This window comes from Podarcis vaucheri, assembly GCF_965113315.1.
Source record: "Podarcis vaucheri genome assembly, chromosome: 6".
NCBI lineage: Eukaryota > Metazoa > Chordata > Lepidosauria > Squamata > Lacertidae > Podarcis > Podarcis vaucheri.
Window position 1 is genome coordinate 89,845,194 of NC_138764.1, and position 22,242 is coordinate 89,867,435.

Sequence of the window (22,242 nt, forward strand, 5' to 3'; positions counted from 1 at the left end):
ACTTACAAATGTGTTACGCCACTATTAAACCAGAATACGCACGAAATCTCCCCATTGACCTAGCACAGCAAACCATTTACTGAAAGATGCAGTACGAACTGGGAAACCTCACTGAAAAGAACACCTCTGCAAAGTGCACAGAAGGAAAATTGATCCCACCTGTAAATTTGCCCAAGTCTCTGGACAAATGCTTAACTCATTCAGACAAAGCCAGTTCATATCCTTTCTACCTCAAATCCAGTATGGGAAATCATCAAGCTTAATTCTCCTATACCTCCAAGTTTCAAATAGGTGGGATGCAGCTGATTCACCCGTAACATAGGACAACATCTATGGCCCAATAATTTACCTGTAAAACAATTTTGGTTTGCATTTTGTACTCACCTGTTTCCTCATGCTTTGATGTTGCCTTTCTTCCAACAGTTTGGTTCAGGTTTTTTTGTTTGTTTTTTAAAAAAACATCACATTTTACTGCATTCGCTGCCTTAAATAAAGCTACTGGATGGTGAGGCATATTTTCATATAGCTTGAAGAGGAAATACTGCAAATACAGAAGCAAGATTTCCAAGGTGAATCTGGAAAAGATTTTAAGGGCAATCACCCTAGTATGGCTGTCTCCGTATGCTTTGATTTGGGATTGCAGTGAGTATAGGCCAGAAAATCACCAGCCATCCAGTATATTTAATCCCCAGGAAACTCTAATTTTTCAGGATTTATATCCCCTAATATTCCCTAAATGTCCATTCTAGACTTCAGTTTGCTTATTTATTCCACCACTCCTGCATAGATTCTGATTATTTTTATATAGTGATTCACTCTAAATGTGCATACTTTGGATTGCCTTATTTATCTTTTCCAAAAGAAGGAGAGAAACGAAGCACAGCAAGCACTGATGGTGAAATTGGAAGGTTCTGTGCAGATAAGATTTCATAGGAATAAATTGATTTGTTTTGCTCACCTTCCCTCAATTATTAATATTATTATTATTTTAATTTTAGGGGGAGCTCGTTCACAAACTAGCAATCGGACAAGACAGCAGGTGGGCAAAAGTAAACATAATATTAATTTCGAAATGTGAAACTTAGCCAGCATGACGCCCCCTTTTCTTTCCCCCTCCCTGTTCCTGGCACTAACCTCTAGCAAATTCAAGCTAAGAGGCATTTTTCATAGGAAGTTATTTAAAAGGGCAGTCGTGTTGAATCCGGATTCCATCACAGGAGCTGACTTGGGTAAATGTCACTCTTGTTATCCAAAATGGGAGCCTGCATTTGTGCAAGGCCTTTTATTACATAGGACACAAATGGGATTGCCCACCCACCATCCACAATGTATCATTCTCCACTATCCTGGGATGTTTCTGTGCCACAGCTTTTCTTCTTCTTCTAAGCTGTTAAATAAAGAAATTAACTCTGTTTGAACACAGAAGCATAATTTCCCCCAGTTGGCTAATATGAACGCTGCATTTCTGTGAATACAGTCAGTAGCTCCTGCACTTTGCTGCAGCAATAAGGTCAATTTTTAAATTAGATATTGTAATAACTTGTAAACAGACACTAATATCTGATATTTACTTCTGATAAGCATTCCGTAATAGCAATGCACACATATCCATTTGAGACATTTACTGGATGTTTAAATAACACTGAAAAACAGGGGCGCTTCATGTTACTGAATTTGTCCATAGAGTGATGTGCGCAGGTTTTTATTTTCGCTCTGCTGGGATCTTGAGATGTATCTGCTGTATATAAGGCTGCGCTTAAAGATTTCATTTAATGCAGAAGGCACCACCCTGATTTCACAGTATTCACAGCTTTTGCCCTGAGTGATTTTTTTCACTTTCCCATACCGCATTTATTCTTAACAAAGCTTTACCTTTTTATTGTTTTACTGGCAATGGCATGGCAGTGATTGTGAATCCAAATGGTGGGGTGGAATTTAGAGCTGTATGATTAACCCTTTATTGCAGATGGCAGGTCTGGGGGCTGAGAGACCTGCCAAGTGAGACTTCCCAGTTTCATAGGTTCCTTCTCTTAACCACAAGACTAATGGTTATGGGACGCGGGTGGTGCTGTGGGTTAAAGCCTCAGCGCCTAGGACTTGCCGATCGAAAGGTCGGCGGTTCGAATCCCCGCGGCGGGGTGCGCTCCCGCTGCTCGGTCCCAGCGCCTGCCAACCTAGCAGTTCGAAAGCACCCCCGGGTGCAAGTAGATAAATAGGTACCGCTTACCAGCGGGAAGGTAAACGGCTTTCCGTGTGCTGCGCTGGCTCGCCAGATGCAGCTTGTCACGCTGGCCACGTGACCCGGAAGTGTCTCCGGACAGCGCTGGCCCCCGGCCAATAGATGTGAGATGGGCGCACAAACCCCAGAGTCTGTCAAGACTGACCCGCACGGGCAGGGGTACCTTTACCTTTACCTTTAATGGTTGTAAGCTACATTCTCAATGCACATAAGGCTACCACCTTGCTGAAGCTAAGCAGGTTGGGGATTGGTCAGTGCTCAGGTGGTATGTCTCCACAATAATGCCACCTTGCGTTCCATGATTCTCTGGAGACATTCTGTAGCCCAAATACCAACCACCCGTGCCCAAGAAGGAGGTACTGGCAAGCTCAGAAGGTGTAGGGGAAGGGACTTAGAGTATCTGCCATGCATACGGAAGTCCCAAATTCAAATCCTGGCATCTCCAGGAAGGGTTGGGAGAGACTCTTGCCAGACATCCTAGAGAGCTACTGTTCCAAGATGGATCAATGGCCTGACTCAGTGTAACCCGCCTTCCTGTGCTCATTTGTTGAACCCCTTAGTTTGCAGAAGTACATATTTTCAAAAAGAAGACACACACGCACAAAAACACACACACACACACACAAAAACACACAGCTGGGTGAGTGAGCTCAGCAAGAACTGTATATTGATTAACTATTGGTGTAAAAACAAAATAGGTGTAGGTTCAAGAGGAGAATTCAGTGGACCAGTGGCGGACCTACATTTGGGGGGCCCCTGAAGCTGGAACTGTTATGGGGCCCCTTTCACAAGCAGCAACAAAGTCTGGGTAACCACTCTTCTCTTCTTCAATGTGGTTGTTCCACAACAGATCACTGACTACACCTTTACAACATCTGTGCTGCTGACTCTCAAACTCTGGGGTTGTTGAAATATATACAAAGAAAAATCAATTTGAAACATGCAACTCAATTCAGGTCTGCTAGATGCAAAATTTCGAAGCGATGTGGGCTAAAGTTACGTTTTGGGTCCCTCTAGGATTAGGGACCTTGAAGCTTAAGCTTCATTAGTGTCATAGTAGATCTGCCCCTGCAGTGGACTGACGGGAACAATCAGTAAAAACACTCTGCACTTTTGTAGTGCCTACTATTAATTACCCCCATTAATTAGCCCTGATTGTGATTTCAAAACAACCACAGAAACAATCACAAAATCAAGTTGGTTTCCTTTCCTTTCTTTTCCTTTCCCCGGAAGAAGAAAAAACAACCAAGTGAAACTAACAAGCTCACATGCTCTGAAGTTGTAAACAATAATTTCTCCCAATACAATAGGAAGATTCCGGGACGATCAGCCATGATTAAGTCTTTGACAAGCTGACATTTTTGCAACAAGCATCTTGCCAGAATTTATTAGCATATTGGGCCTAACAAACTTTTCTTTGCTTGATGGTTGTCCTGGCTCAGCAGTTCTTTCTGCAGTTTGATGAGGGGAATGTTTTCTACCGTGTCATGCATGGAAGTACCCAGAGCAATAATTAGACTAATATTGTAAACCATAAAGGAATAAATGGAATACAGTAATGTGCAGATATTATTAAATAGAAATAGGAAACCTAAATAATTAATTCTTAAAATCACCTAGAGAAGACTATAGCTTTAGCATGCCTTATGCACATGGTCACGGAAATTAGATTAACTTGACAAGCCTATCTCAAATGGAACAGCGTTTCTTCAGTGCCTTTATTTAATAGACCTTGAATGGGTTATAAAGCACTGTTTTATTACAGCATCCTCAAAATTTGAGTGAAAGGGGATTTTAAATCCAGACCCCACAGAGGGGTTTGCAGATCACATATGTGCAGGGTGTGTAATAAATAAGAACAAGAGCTGATTCAAAATACAATTGACTAGTCTCCATTCTTTTCCATAACGCCTAATAGAATATACTTTGTGCTAGATTGGTATTAATTTATTTGACACCTTCCTCTTCTTCACTATATCGCATGGGCAGATAGGAATTCAATAAAAGGGTTGGTTTTTTGTTGTTTGTTTGTTTTACAAAATATAAAAGAAGTCACTAAGGCTGCAATCCTAAAATATGTAAGTTCATGGGGAGCGGGACAAAAGATGATTGAAGCACCTTATTGGGAATTGAAGTATGTTATCAGCTGATTATTGGTGCTTGCAAAGGCAAAGGGCTTGCAAGCGCTGGCAGTCAGCTGATTGGTGCTGCCTGCAAAGCCCTGTGCCATTGCAGGTGGTGTCAATCAGCTGATTATTGGTGCTTACAGAGCACGGTGTCTTTGCCTGCATCAGTGGCGTAGCGTGGGGGTACATGGGGGGCCGGGCGCACCGGGCGCAACATCTGGGGGTTAGGGTTAGGGGGCGCAAATCCACGGGTTAGGGGGCGCAAATCCACGGGTTAGGGGGCGCAAATTACTTGCCTTGCCCCGGGTGCTGACAACCCATGCTACGCCACTGGCCTGCATGGTTTGATTTCAAACTGCAGAGGAAAAGTAAAGCAGGAGTGGCAGTTGAATGATGTCAGGTAATTGGTAATGAGGAGCCCAATCTCTCAAAGTTGGCCCACCAGAGGAGGAGGAAGAAAGGATCTGTGTTATGTACTATGCTTGGATCTTAGAACAATGGGCAAGTAGGATCCTACAATGCAACAACTGATTGGCCTGCAGGAAAAGACCAATCAGGCTCCACGAGGGAAGCAGAATCAGCCAATCAGACAGGACTCGTTGTGTAAATAATGTATATAAAAGCCTGAGGCTTGGGGGGCAATTCAATCACTGTTTTACAAGCTGCAATAAAGAGCATGAAATCACTACAGGACTCCGAGTATATTTCAATCTGCATCACCCACCAGATCAAATTCTCCACCCTACCTTATACTATCCCCTGGCAACAGGGCAGATGTGTGGGTGGAGGAACACTCCCCCCCCGCCCATTTTCAGGCTGTTTTTTTGTTTTTGTTTTTAGATTTAGTGACTGGTAAATACCTACCAAGCTTGGTGGCTTCACATTCTTCAGATCCAAGCCATTTTCCAGAATGTCCCAGGAGCGACCTCAACACACCCCAACCAATATCAGATCCCCGACATTGGTCGGGTCAGGGTATATCAGAAGTGCCAACTGTGTTGGAGAGGGAGGCTCTGACATTGGGCCTCCTTCTTCACATGGGAGCTCTGTCTCAAATACTTCTGACCCACGACACAGGTGCCCATGGGGATCTAAGGGGGGATCAGACCCTATCATATCCAGTAACACACTAGCTGCTAGCATATTGCGACACACTGTTTGGAGAGCTCTGGACTATTTTGTATAGTTTTAGAGGAAACCCCCATTTCCCTACTTAATAGCCCCAGTCTGGAGAATGACACACAAGACCTGCTGTAACCAACATAGTCGATGCCATTTGATTAGATCACATTGGTCATTGATCTTGAAGGGTGGTGGTAGTGGGGCGACCTCTGACTCCAGAATCCCTAAAATCTCTATCAGGTAGCCCTGACACTCCTCCATGCGATTGGTACACCCACAGTTGACAAAACTCAGCATCTATTCAACACTGTGTATGTAGCTTCTGACCCAGTGTGAAGGAGGGTGGAAGCAGTCCCTGAGTACAGAAGTTCAATCTAGGATAGCAACTTCAATAGCCTTTTGCCGATACAGATAGGTCCTTGTGCAGCAGAAGGAATACATACAGGTTGCAAAAGCCTGCTTTTCTACTTGCAGTGCCTTCCCTGACGCAGGCAAATGAATTACCCCCCACTGTCTCTTTCGGTTTCTCCCCTCTCCCTTTTTTTTATAGCTTTGGAAAGGGTATTATTGTTGTATTTTAAATAAGGCCCGCTCCAATTCGCAGTGACTGAATTTATTCAGTCTATAAATAAATGATGTACACATGATAAATTATTCATTATATGCAAAATTAGATTTACAGTTATTAATAATAATAACAATAATTATTGCACGCACTATCCATCCTGCTATGATATTGCTTGCCCTCCAAAATTTCAAATTCTACAGACAGTTCAAGAATGATATTCCGAGGTCAAGGCTGCAATCTTTGCATTGTAACTTGTGCAATCTGAGCTAATGTATCTAAAATAAAACCAAAAGAAGAGCATGATTGATTAGGCTGGTGACCCATCTAGGCCAGCATGCTGTTCTTACAGTGGCCATTCAGAGACTTATGGAAAGCTCAAAAGGACATGAGTGCAATGGCACTCTGACATAAGCACCACCGGATTTTCATTTCGTGTCCCATGTATATTTTGGAGGTACATAGCATAAACAATACTCTACTATGCTGTTCCTTAGGCCACATCCAGACAACCTTTCATTGAGCATGCATCCTGATCTTTTTTTCAGGGAGGCATGTCAACACCAGCTATTTACTGAACATTCGTTCTGGTCTGTGGGGAGGTTAGATGATGTTGTGTCAATGCAAGTGTTGTCTTACACTTCACGTGCATTTTCCCAGCACTGTTCTTATCGTCTGATCTCTGGGAAAACAGACAAACCACACCCACACTCCCAGCTACAACAGCGCAACCTGAATTTGCCAGTATGTGACTCTTACCCCCAAATGGCAACAGCCTGGAAGCATCCTTAGAACGCCAAATAGAAGAAAACACTCCTCCACATTGAATGGAAAGTGTTGGAGGTGGAACTTGGGGCGATAACATTTTTAATGGACTGTTTTGAGAGGTGAAAGCAGAGGAGAGAGACGTTGCTGTAATCCACAGGAGAGACGCAGAAATAAGAAACAGAGAATTGACAGCAGGGATGGCAATAACAAATGAAACTAGCTTAGAAACAAAACTGTCAAGCAAGATGGAAGGAGACTCAAATTTGCCTAATGAAGCAGTAGATTTTCCAAAGGCGGAGAAAGTTAGACCCCAAAGAGATGAGAAACCTTTTGTAGTTTCCCACCTTCTCCTTCTCTCTCTTTTTTTCATTAGGTTGACATTTCTGAGGCCAGTAAATATTGTGTTATATCTCTCTCCTCCTCATTGTCTTCTGTCACCTAAGTAACACCTCTTTTACTGCTGCCAAAATGGCTACTCGGCTGCTGGGTCAGACCAATTATTTCTTAAATGGTTTGTATTCACCTACACTTCAAATGTGTGGCTTTGAGACACAAAATAACAGCACCTCATTCTCAGTCTCAGTTCCCAAGATCCATTATGCTAGCAACACATCCGTCTGCTCAATTAAAGACCCAATGACTACAAAGCAACTGTATATCATTTGTATTACCTTTCTGCGACAGACACTTTATTCACAAATATCTGACTCCAAAAGGCCCTTTTCTGCTTAGCTCGGTGCTTTATCCCAGCTTGCATTTAATTCCTGCCCACCCCCTTAAAGTCAACAATATGCTTGAAGCAGAGATTTCCATGCCTTGCATATATCTACATTTGAGACGCTTTATTTATTTATTTCACGGGAGTGTTCCTTTTTCTCTTCCTTCTTCCTTTACAGCCCCTTCATTCAACCTTATTTGTCAGATGCCTTCTTTCTAATGTCAGGAAGGTCCTTGAAATATGAGGTCTTGAGAGTGTTTAAGTATCTTTTCCAATGGTTCTGTGTTGGATTCAGCATATCTTATAAGGATGAAATGTTACCCAATATACCGAAGAAATATAGCTTAATGTGGCAAAGACCCTAGAAGCACTTTGAAGGAAAAAGCTTTTATTTAAAGGACAAAAATTATATCCGGATCTGAGCCCAGACTTGATGGTCTGGGGACCTCTGATTACCAATCTGCAGCACTAATATCCAGTGGTGCAGGTGCCCTTAAATTGTCCCTTTTGTCTGGTGTGGATGTTGTTTATTTATTTGTTTATTTGCAGGGCGGAGGAGAGTAAGATATGTCGGGTCCTCCATCATGGAGGGCATGTGTTGCGGTGAGATCACCAGAAACTGCCTCCATGTTGCGGGGCAGGACAGTTTGGATGGCCACAACATCCCATTGGTTGCCCCTCCATTGCTGGGGCAGAAATTTGGTCAGTTGGGTTGGCTCTTGGCTGCTGAGGGGCTACTTAAGCTGCTGCACGTCACTGGAGAGTTTCACTTTCTTGAGACATGCAGTGGATCACCTGCCCTCCTCTCCCTATATTTAGGGTTGTTCTTATGGCCTTGCTATGCCTGTCTAGGAGTCATCTGTTTTGGAGCAGGGACCTGGTAGGAACTTTGCCATTTGGCTGATTGGCTGGTGCCACTTGGTTTTTGCTTACCATGTAGCAAATCGTCACAACTTTGTAAGGTTGATGGTTAGGCATTTGGTTCAATGTTTTGGGGAAGGGACATGGTTGGCTGTGCCTGCCCCTCCATTGCTGCTGCTAGGGAATTCCATTAAAGGAATACAGGGGCTCACCTTGCTTTTGTCCGAACCCTGTCAAGGGGCTAGGGCCAGAGCGCCTGGGAGCATCTGGAGTGAGCTGTGAGATCGAAGGAGTTCTCGCTCCCCCAGGATGCTTTCCCTTACTGACATATGGTGGTGCCCAGTGTCAGTCCTGTTCCTGCCACCGTGCAGGTTCAGATAGTCTGGAACCAATGCCTAAGAAACCACTCACATGCTGTAATCTATAAAGTTGTGGCCAAAATTTAATGCCAAAAACCTTAAACTAAAATCTGTGTATATTGTGTCTTCATTTGGGGGTGGTTTTGGGGGTCTTCACATGCAATCATGCCTGCAGCTAAGCAAACTGCTTTCACTATTGCCCCTGCAGAGGATCTAGCTGTATCAAAATATACCCTATACCACTTTGAGATGACTGCATAGTGGCACTGTAATCACTTGACTGTTGCTCCAAACAAAAAAGTGAGCCCTGCAATTTTCTGGTGAAATGAATCCAAACTGTCCAGGGAATGTTTATTGATGGCAGCCAATAATAATAAAAATGATGACAACCAACACTAAGCAATAAAATGGATCCCCCAAAAATTGCCTAGGTAAGGACAGCATAACACAGATTTAAAACACAGCTAAAAGTGTGAATGAATATGAAAATACCATACAGAAGGTGTGAGGGGAGCCTCTCAGGGGAGTCTAGGTGCCACTTCCAAAAAGGCCCAGTACCTACCTCACTTTGCTTGGAGGGGGGAACCCACAGAAGGGTCTCCAAAGAAATCTTAAGGTCAGGATGGGCAGATGTTTCCGCTGAGCTTTGTAAAGGTGGCCTGAAATTTCATAGCACTGTCAGATAAAAATTAACAGCACTACACCAATATAGCTTTCCTAACTTTTAGGATATTCTAAGCAGGCCAATACATTTTGGGGAAAATTTAAAAAGAGGGGGGAGATGTCCTGGATTTTAAAACACACATAAACCCAATTGCAATGAATTAACCAGTAATCCACCCTAAATTTCTGAGTTTTGAGCTATAGGGAAAGCTTCAGGTTTTAGCTAGACTGCTTCCGCCGATACAATTAATTCTTAGCACAGAAAATGAATGTGAAGTTGAAAAAAGAAAGAAGATATTTTAGAAATAATCTTATAGTGGGAAGAAACAATGGAACTGCGCAGACAGATTAAGGCTTAATGTCACAACAGCTTAGGGTATGAACAGAATGTGCCCTTGCATGATTCTGTTTAACAAGTGACATCCAACAGGGGAGGCGAGAACTATAGGGCGTTGTGACATGAAAAATGTGAATTTGCTGTTTGAGTATTTACTTGAGCTCACAACTAGCAGGAAATGAGGCATGAAATGTATTGTCAAACATACAGAGTTCCAAATATAATGCATTATTTTAAACTGAGTGCTGCTTTTAGGGGACTCTAGCAAGGCTCTCATCCAGAGTCAACTGCGGATGATTGTGGATACATGTGCAAATGGCCAGCTGTCAGGGGTTCAGGAGCAGAGGCACAGGAAAGGGAGGAAACAGAGAGCGAGGGGGAGGAATCAGAAGGAGATATGAGCGAGGACAGCGGCCCGAGATCTCCGAGTCTTTCCAGTGAATCGGAAGACTCACAGAAAGGAGCGCCCGTGGTCAGAGCAAGGGGGGGACCCAGGGGGACACCCCAGGAAGAAGGGACCAGAGGGGACTCAGAGAGCAGCAGTTGGAAATCGGGGCCAGCTTCCCCAGCAGAGCGCAGTAGGGAGGAAGGGTGCCAGGTATCGGGATCCGGCGGCTCGCCGCAGGAGGGAGAGCATGAGTCAGGACTGGCCACACCTCCGTCGGGGAGCGAGGAAACGGTCAAGAGGAAGGTAGAAGGTTGGGCGCGCGCGCCAAGTTCAAATACACAGGAAGGCGGCACAGTAAGCAGCCCGGAAAGGGAGCCGGGTCCCAAAGCCCGCCGCAAGGAGGGAGAAGGGTCCGGGGGGTCAGCGTCAGAAGAGTCCAGGGAGGAAGACACCCAGGGGGGCAGAGGGACCCAGAGAAGAAAGGAAAGACGGAAGAGGTGGAGTAAGGCTAGGGTATTAAGTTGGTGTACAGGAGGCGGAGACTCAGACGGAGCTTCGCCGGTCTAGCTTCTAAGACGTAGAGCTGCACGCTGCGGCTTGAAAATGGAAACTGTAACGCAATAAAGACTTTTATACAGTATTGCCGGCTAGCGTGGTCCTCTGTGAGCTGGGACCTGAGAGCAGCTCTGACACCAGCACAACCATTTCTGCTTACTTTATCAGCTATCCCAGCTGAAGCAGTAAGAATGTGGCAGTGCAAATAATAAATCGGGTCCTCCCTTAAAGAGGGTACGTGTTGTGGTGAGACCTGGCAACCAAACCCTGTGTTGGGGTGGGTAAGATTGGATAGCCACAACACCCAATTGGTAGGTCCCTTGATGCAGGGTTTAATAAGGCCAATGGGACGCAGGCTAAACAGATCAAGGGATCTATATATACACCTATGCACATGACCCAGAGCGTCCTCTTTCAGTGTGTGCATCAGAACACCCACCCACCTCTCCCTACTTTTAGGGCTTTGCGCTTTACCTTGCTATGCCGCTGTGTGTTGTCTGTTGTTGGGACACGGGCATGGCAGGAATTTTCCCCACTTGGCTGATTGGCTGGTGCCATTTGGGTTTTGCCTGCCACGTAGCAAATCATCACAACTTGTAAGGTTGTGGATAGGCTCTGGTTCAGGTGATAGGGATGGGAGAACGCTCTCGCCATCCCTATGTGAAGGGTATTCTGTTAAAGGAATCCAGGGACTCAATAGTTTGGTCAACCCCTGAGAGGGGGTTGTGCTCCTGTCTGAGTACAGGGGAGCATTTGGGTGGCAGAGATAGCCTGTTTCCGGCTTTCTGCTTATCCAGGTGTTCACCCTTGGCTGACCTATGCTGGTGCCCTGGGTCAGCGCTGCCTGCAAGGGTGCAGGGAGCTAGTCGAACCAGAGCCTATGCAACCACCCACTTGCTGTAATCAATAAAGTTGTGGCCTAAATTCTGCCAAAAATCAAACCAAAATTTGAGTCTTGTCTGAATTTATTTAAGGGGGAGGTTTAAAGGTCTGAAGATGCAATAACTAATGATGATGATGATGATGATATCCAACTATACAGTTCCACTAGCTGCACAATGGAAATCTCCTGCCCTCTCCTCTCCCTGTACACCCCCAGTGCACCCCATAAATCTTCTCCAAAGGGTTACTAGTCATGCAAGTGGTGTGTGGGGAGAGGGAAAGGTTGGGGAAGTTCCATAGGTCAGCTCCCTCCATGCACTCTCCCATCGGATGTCAAGGAAATAAACAACTGACTGACTTTTAGAAGACATCTGAAGGCAGCTTTTTAATGTTTGATAAACTGCAGCGGAACTGAAACAGCAATGATGACCACAAATACAGTTTGGAATGGAAATAGTTGCATTCCTCCATCCCTACCATGATACAATATTTCTTCCACAATATAATGTGCAAGTCCTTACTAACAAATGAGTTTCAGGACAAAACAGAAAGAGTCTATTTTATGAGCCCATAGTATGTCTGCATATCTGTTCTAAACCATTTATTATAATTCTTTTTTGAATATTATTTAGTCTGCAAATAGTTGCAGACGCAGTCTGTTAAACTGCACTGTGATCCTCGGATGAAAGGTGGCATAGAAATTTAATAAAAATAAAAATAGTTCAAGTATAAACAACACAAGAAAGCACTTTTTAGAAAACCTTGAGTAGTTTTCTTCTAATAACCTCATCAGCAAGATTACTATCTGCATATAAGTTACAGAGATGTCAATCAGGTTCCTCCTGCCATTTCATTATTTATTTGTCAGGAGACTAAAACTGTAAGTGCTTCTGACGTTGGTCACCTGCTCTCAAATCCAGGCAGATTTGTACAAATCCTTCCACCTCTTATGTTCAAATCACAGCTACAATGGCAGCAACCTTCATTTTCAGCCTGCTTGTGTTATTTCAGCTGGCAAAGCCTGCACACAAAAAAATTAATAATAGCTTTCCCATCTGCAAATAAAAGTATGGCACTTTAAATTTTTGGCAGCAAACTGGCATTTTGTCATTTAATCATTTCACATCATTACACTGCAATATGCAATGTAATGATATGACACTCCTAGATGACAAACATTGGGTACCTCCTGTACTGGAAGGAATAATGTAATAGGAAGGAAATTATATACTTAAGGCTGCCAGAGTTTCACTCCCACAAGTTAGGATTAGGATATTGTCTGTGAGCAGCTGCAAGGAGAAAAAAAGGAGAACCTCACCTACAGATGCCCTAGATAACCCTTGAAGTGGTGACGGCCTTTGAAACTGGGCACTCAAGACAGGCCCACCTGATCATAGAAGGCTGCTGCCTCTTATAGCACAATTCCCAGGGAGCACATGGCGTGGCTGTATTCCTGCATGAATTGTGACCCTGCCGAAGCACTTGAGGCATTCCCATTTTCGGTGTTTGTAGTGCTGCAGTGCAAAGCGGAAGATACTTCCTTTTGCCTCAAGCACAGCTGATTCCCAGCACAGCGTCTTGCCAAATGCAAGGTGGTTCTTTTAAAATGAGATTCAGAATTAATACGAAACACAAGTGAGTGAGAAGATTAAAATTTTTATTCTAAACAGCAAGCAATTGAGGCATCTGATGAAGACCTGCATTTTTAAAATGAGCTTAAAAATATATTTGTAAATGTTTGTATCTCATGCCAGGCATAAAGCAGCTGGCAGCTGTTCATCTTCCTGTTCAAGGGCCCCACTGATCTATAAGCAGTGCCTCAGGGTTGTAAAAGGAAATTACAGGCTAGGAGCAAAAGGTGACACTAGCCATACAAATTACAGAATACAATCAAGCTGCAAAGACACAATTAAGAGTTGGTAAATAGTGAAATTTATTGTTTAACAGATAATATACCATGTGCCTCCCATCAGAGAGCCACATCTTCATAAGGTTAAAAAGGGCAAGAGCTAATGGGAACAGCAGCTGGCTAAGGAAAGAGGCTTCTCTCTGAAGCTGCTTTGAAGTTTCAGAGAACTTAGTAAAAGCTAAATTCTCTAAGTTCTCTAAGTTCCTTTTCTTCTAAAAATCTATATATGTTATGTATGAAATATATTGGCTTAAATGTAATTATGCAAAGGATTTAGAAAGTAAGAAATGTTAGATTCTTATGTTAGATTCTTATTTCATTGATGGTGTGTGAGAAGGTGAACCCAAGATCTCTGACCTCTGTTTAAAACAGGATGAGCATCTGTTTTAGCCATCTGTTTTGCAGTGAATAGGGCAATAGGGCAATAGGGCAAAGATAATCTGATAATTAAGGTGCCTGGTCGAGGTAAATGTAAGATATATGGCTACTTGTTTGCCATTTATAGATAGAAGGAAATATAGCTCTTTGTCTCCCATAAAAGGTAATAGGAAATGGGTGTATCTTTTATGATTGGTTCTAGCAAACAGCCAATAGGAATTTCAACCAGGGTGATTGGACAGAGACAGCCAAAGGAGGAGCAAGGGGGCTGGGCTGAGGGAATATAAGTGCTGGCCATCAGGGCTGGAAGGGCAGAGCTTTGGTAACCATATACCACTGTGTCTCTCATTTATTTGTCTGACAAATAAATTATTATTTTAATTTCTCTATTGCTGCGTTGAATATTTCATTCCAGCTAAGCGTTAACCACAAGCAGGGTGCTACACAATATATACATACAAAGCAAGCACCTCTATCTGCCACTTGGAAGCTCTCAAGAAGAGGTGAAGTGACTCTCCAGGTAGCCTCAGGTTGCACAGTCCCACGGCCATCAGTCCGTGCATGAGCTTCTCTCGAACCCTGCCCAAAACCATCCAATTTAAAGATAGCTAGATAGCCTAATGACTGCCAATTATTATTTTGTACGATTTCAATGCTGTTTTATGTTTTATTTTATACATTTGTTTTACATTGACATGTTATGAGATGGTGATATATAAATACTTATACATGGAACCAATATATCAGGAGCAGTGAATTTTTTCAGTCTTAACTATGCATATTAAGATGGAGCCCATAATAAGAAATTAAAACCCCTGGAAGAAGATGTTTCTGATGAAATAATCTACTATATATTTACAGTGTTTGTTGGAACTTGAGGAGAATATCAGGAGACTCCAAACCCTGAAGGGAATTGCTCTTTAAATATTGGTTTAGATAATTTTAACATATTCCCTCGCTCTCATTTTTTTTTAAAAAAACAACACTATCAAGTGATTGGGGAGTTTGTTAAATCCACATTCCAAAGAAACACATAGGTTAAACGGAAATGCTGACATATTTGAAGTTACACAGCATCGTCCTCAGTGTGTCAGTCTATAGACTACTAGAAGATTCTGGAAGCTTCCCACGAGCTTTATCAAACAGGGGAAATTGCAGGTGGTATGGTGTTTGTTTACCATGAGGAATTATCCCAGAATAAAGCTGCTTTTTCTATTCACAAAAGTATGGCTCAATTAAATTTCCACTGGTCAAATCAGTGGTGCTATCAAGAATACGTTTGTAGAAAACAACCCTTATGAACACATTTCTGAAGTGACAAAGATTTTCCAGCTGCCATTGAGAGTGAAGGGAAACCCACAGGCCACCTGTTAATGACTTCTGTATTATTCTGAGGGAATAAATAGGTAACAGGAAATGGAGTCTTCCCAGGGGGTAAGGAATAACTCAGGAGGATTTGAAGCAGAGCATCTCACAGGAATGCTTCACACATGAGATTCAAATCTGTTTCTCCCACCTCCAAATTTCTTTTTCTTTATCTTTTTTTCATTTTCTGTGTCTGCAATGGGAATCTAAAACCTGCATTGGTTAGAATCATTCTGTCTGTGTACCTCTCATCTATTTGTCTGTCTGTCTATCTAAACACTCAGATAGATACCACCGTTATTTATCTAAATTTCAGGGTAGTTAAAGGAGCACCTTACCATTTCCACAATGGAAATTTATTATGTGTTTGTTTGTTTGTTTTGTTTATTTTAGACAGTTAGTATTAGCATTTCTAAGCAGTACAGATAAAAAAATAAACCACACAGAATAAAACAATGAAAAGGCATCATAAAACCGAACACTACTTTAAAATGCTTGCTACGGTAAGGAAGTTCTGGTCATGTTCCTAAATTTCAGCCTGTCAAGTCTCAATTCCACAGGCTTAGTCCCACATTATGGAATGCAGCAATAATATGGCATGTTGCTGTTCATTTTACATAAGACACATTGCACTGCATGCAGATCGCTAATGGAATCCCAAAACAGATTTCCCCATAGTGCTTGGATGTTTTCCGCAATGAAACCTGTGGAGGAGTTATATTAAGCAGGCAAGGGTGCTTTAGGTGCAAATGTGTCTGAATCTGCTGTAAATGATCAACCTAAACGCTTTGAAATGTGATCTGAGGGGAAGCATGATTAAGGCAGCCGGACTTTCTGTTAGTTCAGGCGAAAGTGCGAAAGAGCCCTATGCAGGTATGATGGTTCAGTTAGCCTTGATTTTGAAGGCAAGATCAGGGCTTTAAAATTCCCAGGGTTAAATCTTCATTCAGCTATGAAGTTTGCAGGTCATTGTGCCTGCATGTATTTAAAACAAACAGCTGCAGGCGGTGGCGTAGCGTGGGTTGTCAGCACCCGGGGCAAGGCAAGTAATTTGCGCCCCCTATCCCGTGGATTTGCGCACCCTAACCCTAACCCCCAGATGGTGCGGCCGGCCCCCCTGCACCCCCCACGCTACGCCACTGGCTGCAGGTTACCAGAATTGAAGACACTCTAATTCACCCAAGTGTTTGGATGGGAAAGGGGGTCATGTTGCCCAACAGTTACCATGGATGTGGTATTTTATTATGAAAATTGGCCACCTGCCTTAAAAAAGAAGAAGGATATACTTTTATGTATTTTAACCCTTGATTTGATGTTTTAACATGATATGCTGTACCTCACCCTGCACTCCTTTCTGAGGAAAGGCAGTGCATAAATATAATAAAATACAATAATAAATAAACATTGCCCCAGTGACTGGAACCCAGGTATTCCCTATTGCTCTTTAAGGAATTTGCTTCCAGGAGCAGAAAGAAGAATAACCTCGGAAGTTGAAAGGGATCCATTCAGGAAGTCCGCCCAACTTCCAAAATGTTTGGAAACCAAGGTGCGGCTTCTGATTGGCTGCAGGAAGCTTCTAAAGAACGTTCGCAAATACATTCCAAAGAACGTTTGGAACACTCACTTCTGGGTTTGTGACATTCGGGAGCCAAAACATTCAACTTGCAAGGCGTTTGGGATCCAAGTTACGACTGTATTTAAGAGCCCATTTCAAGAAATTCATGAGCAAGCTTGAGACACAAACCAGTGGCACATCTAGAATGTTTAGCCTCACAGATTTCTATGGAAGATTTGAGGAGAAGGTCCATAGCTCAGTGACAGAGCACCTCCTTTGTTTGCAGAAAGTCCCAGGCTCAATCCCCAGCATCTCCAGGTAAGGCTAGAAGAAACTCCTGTCTAAAACCCTGGAGAGGTGCTGCCAGTCAGTGTAGACAACACTGATGGTCTGAGTGAGTATAAGGCAGCTTCCTCTGTTCCTATGCAAGTGCATAACTTTTAAAAACACTTTAACTTTGTCTTCTGCTTTTTATTAACAGAAAACACAACTCACCAGAGTTGAGCTCAAGGACTAGTTATTTTCAACTCCATATCTACTTGAGTATAAGCCGACCCAAATAGAAGCCGAGACACCTTATTTTAGCATAAAAAATTGAGAAAACTTTTTGATTTGAGTATAAGCCGGTTCACCACACCACAAACCTGATGGTGGCGGCAGCGGCGGAGGAAGAACAAGCAGCCTAAAACGGCTGCTTTAGGGCTGCTCGTTGCTCTGCCACCACCGCTGACAGCAGCAAAGGTGGAGGGAGAGGAAGGACCAGTCCAAAAGGACCCTCACTTGAGTATAAGCCATGGGGGGGGGGCTTTTTCAGCATTAAAAAAATGTGCTGAAAAAGTCGGCTTATACTCAAGTATATACGGTACTTTTTATCAGCATTGGTTATTTTTAAATTGTTTTCGCTCTGAATTGGCCACCAAATATTCTTTCTTATTTCTCTAAAAACAAACCTACAGGGTTTATATTTGTACAGTTCCACAAATATTCCTTTCAATTAATTCAGTGCAATGCCCCGCTTTTCTGTAGGCAAGAAATATAAAGTACAGTGGTGCCTCGCAAGACGAAAAGAATCCGTTCTGTGAGTCTCTTCGTCTAGTGGTTTTTTTGTCTTGCGAAGCAAGCCCATTGACGGATTAGTGGATTAGCGCTATTAGCGGCTTTTAGCGGCTTATCGGCTGATTGGATCAGCTGATAAGCGGCTTAGCGGCTTAGAAAAAGGGGGGAGGGGGAAAAACCCGCAGGAACTCGCAAGACATTGTCGTCTTGCGAAGGAAGCCCATAGGAAATTCGTCTTGCGAAGCACCTCCAAAACGGAAAACTCTTTCGTCTAGCGAGTTTTCTGTCTTGCAAGGCATTCGTCTTGCGGGGCACCACTGCAGCTTTCCAGGTATAGACAGAAATGATAACTCACACTTTACATTATGGGTGCCCTTCACCGGATCGCATGTGGTGTTACAGTTCCCAGGGAGCTTACTGGCAAACAGGGGCTGTCTTGCCTCTCAGTGTTAATTTTTGGAGGATCACGCCCAGCCTCAGTAATCACGTTTCTTGCTGGAAGATGGGGCCAGCCCCATTTATAAATAGGGGGTGGAGGCGACAATAGCCAGGCAGTCGGCTCTGGAAATTCACCCTCCCTTTGTTTAATGTTTCTTGTTTGCAGTTTAACTTTTTCTTCCTGTTTAGCAGGTGCTGCTGCGGTCTTTGACTGGTTGCTATTGAAGGACCGGGAAGAAATTTTCCTGCATTGGCAGGATTTGTCTTCCCCATCGCAATTCGTCACAACTTTGGTGGTTATGGCCTTGGGTGGAATCCTTTAATCTTTTCTTCCCTATGTGGCGAGGGGGGGGCGTGAAGTGGTGACTCACCCCCCTGCGGCGGTGATTCCAGGGTCCCCCTCTTAAAGGGGTTATATATATGGGTGTCACTGGCCATACACTGAAAGGTCATCAGTGAACTACCCTGTGTGAGGGGAGATGGGCTGGGCTGCCTGCTACACTTACGTCTTGCAGAGCACCCCCATATCCTGTTTACCCTGATGAGCCCCAGTTCCCCCCAGCTGCGGGGCTGGGAGGGATGCATGCCCAAGGCCTAAGCCAAGGTCTTTCTACATTCGGAAGCTTAATAAAGTTGTGGTCTAATTTTAATTCCATATAATGTTGTCAGAGTCTTTATTCCTTCCTTATGATCCCTGGGGGCTGGGGCTGCTGCTGCATGGTCATGCAATCAAGTGCTGTGATCGCTCCCTTTCCACCTGTGTGGATGGAGAGAGCCCTACTTGGTACAAGAAATCATTATTCTCTGTTTTTCCCTTCTCCATCAGCTACTGCATGGAATAAGTGTTCAATCTACCCAGCCATTACTGCCAATGGGAGGGCTGTTCATTCCTCCTATACATAGACCCAAAGGCCCGACTTTACCGCAAGACAATGCTTGTAGGCTACTCATGCTCCAAAGTAAATGAAAATGTTCAGCAAGGGCCAGAAAAATGCAAGGGTTTTCATAAGTAACAAAAATGAAAGCTGACTGGCAAGAGTCATGTTGGATCAGCCTTGGCTAGAATTTCCACTGAAGTGGAGGGAAAATATGTGAAAACCCTCCCTCTGACTAATCAAACCTTACATATTTTCCCCAGCCAGGCTTACTTATTTATTTTTTTTATTGCAAGTGTGGAGCAGAAGCTACAAGGAGTGCCAGTTTATCTGGAGCTACTTCGTTAGCATGGCTGAAAATAAATTTTAAGAAGTCACATTCAGTAAATCTTGGGAAATTTGCTCCTTCAAGGCGACTAAAATTTGCCTCCCATCCGCATTCGTGGCAGGAACACCCAGCGCAATTCCCTCCAATTTGATATCAATAATCCCACGTAGAAAAGAAATCACAACTCTTAACTATTATTTGAGCTGACATCCACCTTTTAACTTTAAGCTGCGTTCTTTAAACATTTCTAAACTTTTCCTCTTCTTTCCCAATGCCTTGATATGAATTTGCCTGTCATCCTCGGCTGTACACAAAGCGAGACGCAGACACTGAGCACAAAGATATCAGGAAGTGGTTTTCCTAGCAACAGTAATCATCGGAGAGATCCCTGAACATCCTTCCTATTCATGCTGCATTTTGTGTTTTGAATAGCACTGACAGGTGAAGTGGATTCATAGTATTTAATATATATATATATATATATATATATATATATATATATATATATATATATATATATATGAATAAGATTGGTACTGCACAAAAGCAGAAATATCCACACTGTTCGTGAACAAATGATTTCAGTGTGCGTTTCTCCCCTGCCCACCCCCAATAATGTTCCAGATTATTCACTAAGACGCAATGCCAAAGGCAAACACTCTAATTTATCCACTAAATAAATAATCTAACTGATGTGGTGGAAGAGATTAGATGGTGTGTGTGTGTGCCTCATTTCAATTTGATCTGCCTTTCTCTTTCTTTATTGGAATGTGTGCCCAAGGAGGTCCAAGATATATGGAGGGAAGGAGCCACTTTTGAAAATGGCCATGACTTAGTGTTAGAGGATGTGCTTTGATGCAGAAGGTCTCAGGCTCGATCCCTGGAATATCCAGGTAATGCTGGGAAAGAGTCGTGTTCCTTTCAATACCGTTGACCACAGTATCCTCGCAGTGGTCTACACCACTGAGCCTCTTGAGCTTGCCGATTGTAGGGTTGCCAATTCAAATTCACATGATGGGGTGAGCTCCTGCTCTTTTGTCCCAGCTCTTGCCAACCCAGCAGTTTGAAAGTATAACTGTGCAAGTAGATAAATAGGTACCACCCTGGTGGGAAGGTAACTGATATCTCCGTGTTCTCTGGCTTCCATCACGGTGTCCTGTTGTGCCAGAAACGGTTTAGTCATGCCAGCCACATGACCTGGAAAAGCAGTCTGCAGACAAATGTCAGCTCCCTCGGCCTGAAAGCGGAGATGAGCGCTGCACCCCATAGTTGAATTTGACTGGACTTAACCGTCCAGGGTCCTTTACCTTCTGGATTATCTGTGAGCTGGGGCTTGCTGGTACTGTGACGCAGGGCTTCTGCTTCTACCTCTGGGATTGGGTTCTGAGAATAGTATTGCATGATTGTACATCTGCCACCTGGGGTGCCTCAGAGCACTATTCTATCCCCAATGCTGTTTAATATCTATATGAAACCACTAGGCGCAATCATAAGAAGATTTTGGGCATGGTATCATCCCCATGAGGGACGCGGGTGGTGCTGTGGTCTAAACCACTGTGCCTCTTGGGATTGCCGATCAGAAGGCCGGCAGTTTGAATCCCCGCGACGGGGTGAGCTCCCGTTGCTCGGTCCCAGCTCCTGCCAACCTAGCAGTTCTAAAGCACACCCAAAAAGTGCAAGTAGGTACCGCTCTGGCGGGAAGGTAAACCTTTATCATCCCCATGATACCCAGCACTATTTCTTGGCTACGAATGAATCAAAAGAAGCTGTGGTGTCTGGATGCAACGGGTCAGTCCTGCTTTAAACGGAAGGACAATTATAAATACCGAACCTTCAGACAGGAGAGTAGAGATTGCAAACACTGGTAGACTTTAGCAGAATAGTTCTATGTATGTGTTTAAATCACTGCTTTTTGTTGTTGTTGCTGATTCTTAGCAAATGTATTTATCTGGTCTCAGAGCTACTTGATAGCTTAAGGTGGTTAGGCCGAAACATGATACTCTACAGTGGTGCCTCGCAAGACGAAATTAATCCGTTCCGTGAGTCTCTTCGTCTTGTGGTTTTTTCGTCTTGCGAAGCACGGCTATTAGCGGCTTAGCAGCTTAGCGGCTATTGACGGCTTAGCGGCTTTAAGAAAAAGGAAACAAACTCGCAAGAACTCGCAAGATGTTTCATCTTGCAAAGCAAGCCCATAGGGAAATTCGTCTTGCAGAACGACTCAAAAAACGGAAAACCCTTTCGTCTAGCGAGTTTTTCGTCTTGCGAGGCATTCGTCTTGCGGGGCACCACTGTATAGGGTTTTAATCTAGTATAAGATTGTCTCATAAATGTGGAAAGTGTTGCTGCTGCCAGGGTGATGCATGTGCTAAACTAGCAACATTTACTCTTTTGTCTTTTGCTTCTGGAAAGCAAAGTTGAAGTTCTATAGAATTAATAAGCCTTGGTTATAGGAAGCTCCCAGTGGGCAATGACTTGGAACTTAGAAACGATAAAGTCTCCATCGGTTTGAATCAGCCAGTTTATACATGCTGAAGCAAATATAAGTTGGAGCAATCTTCTTGGTTGTGCTAAATATATGATGGTCATAATCATGTTCTTTGGTCCTCCATAGTCCTTCTGTCTCCTTCCCTTATGTCATAATATCCCATATATTCCAGGTTGGGTTAGATGACCCTTTGGGTCCCACCCAACTCTACATTTCTATTATTCTATATCCCTGTTAGGGGTGGGGAAAATTTTAGTTCACATTTAAAGG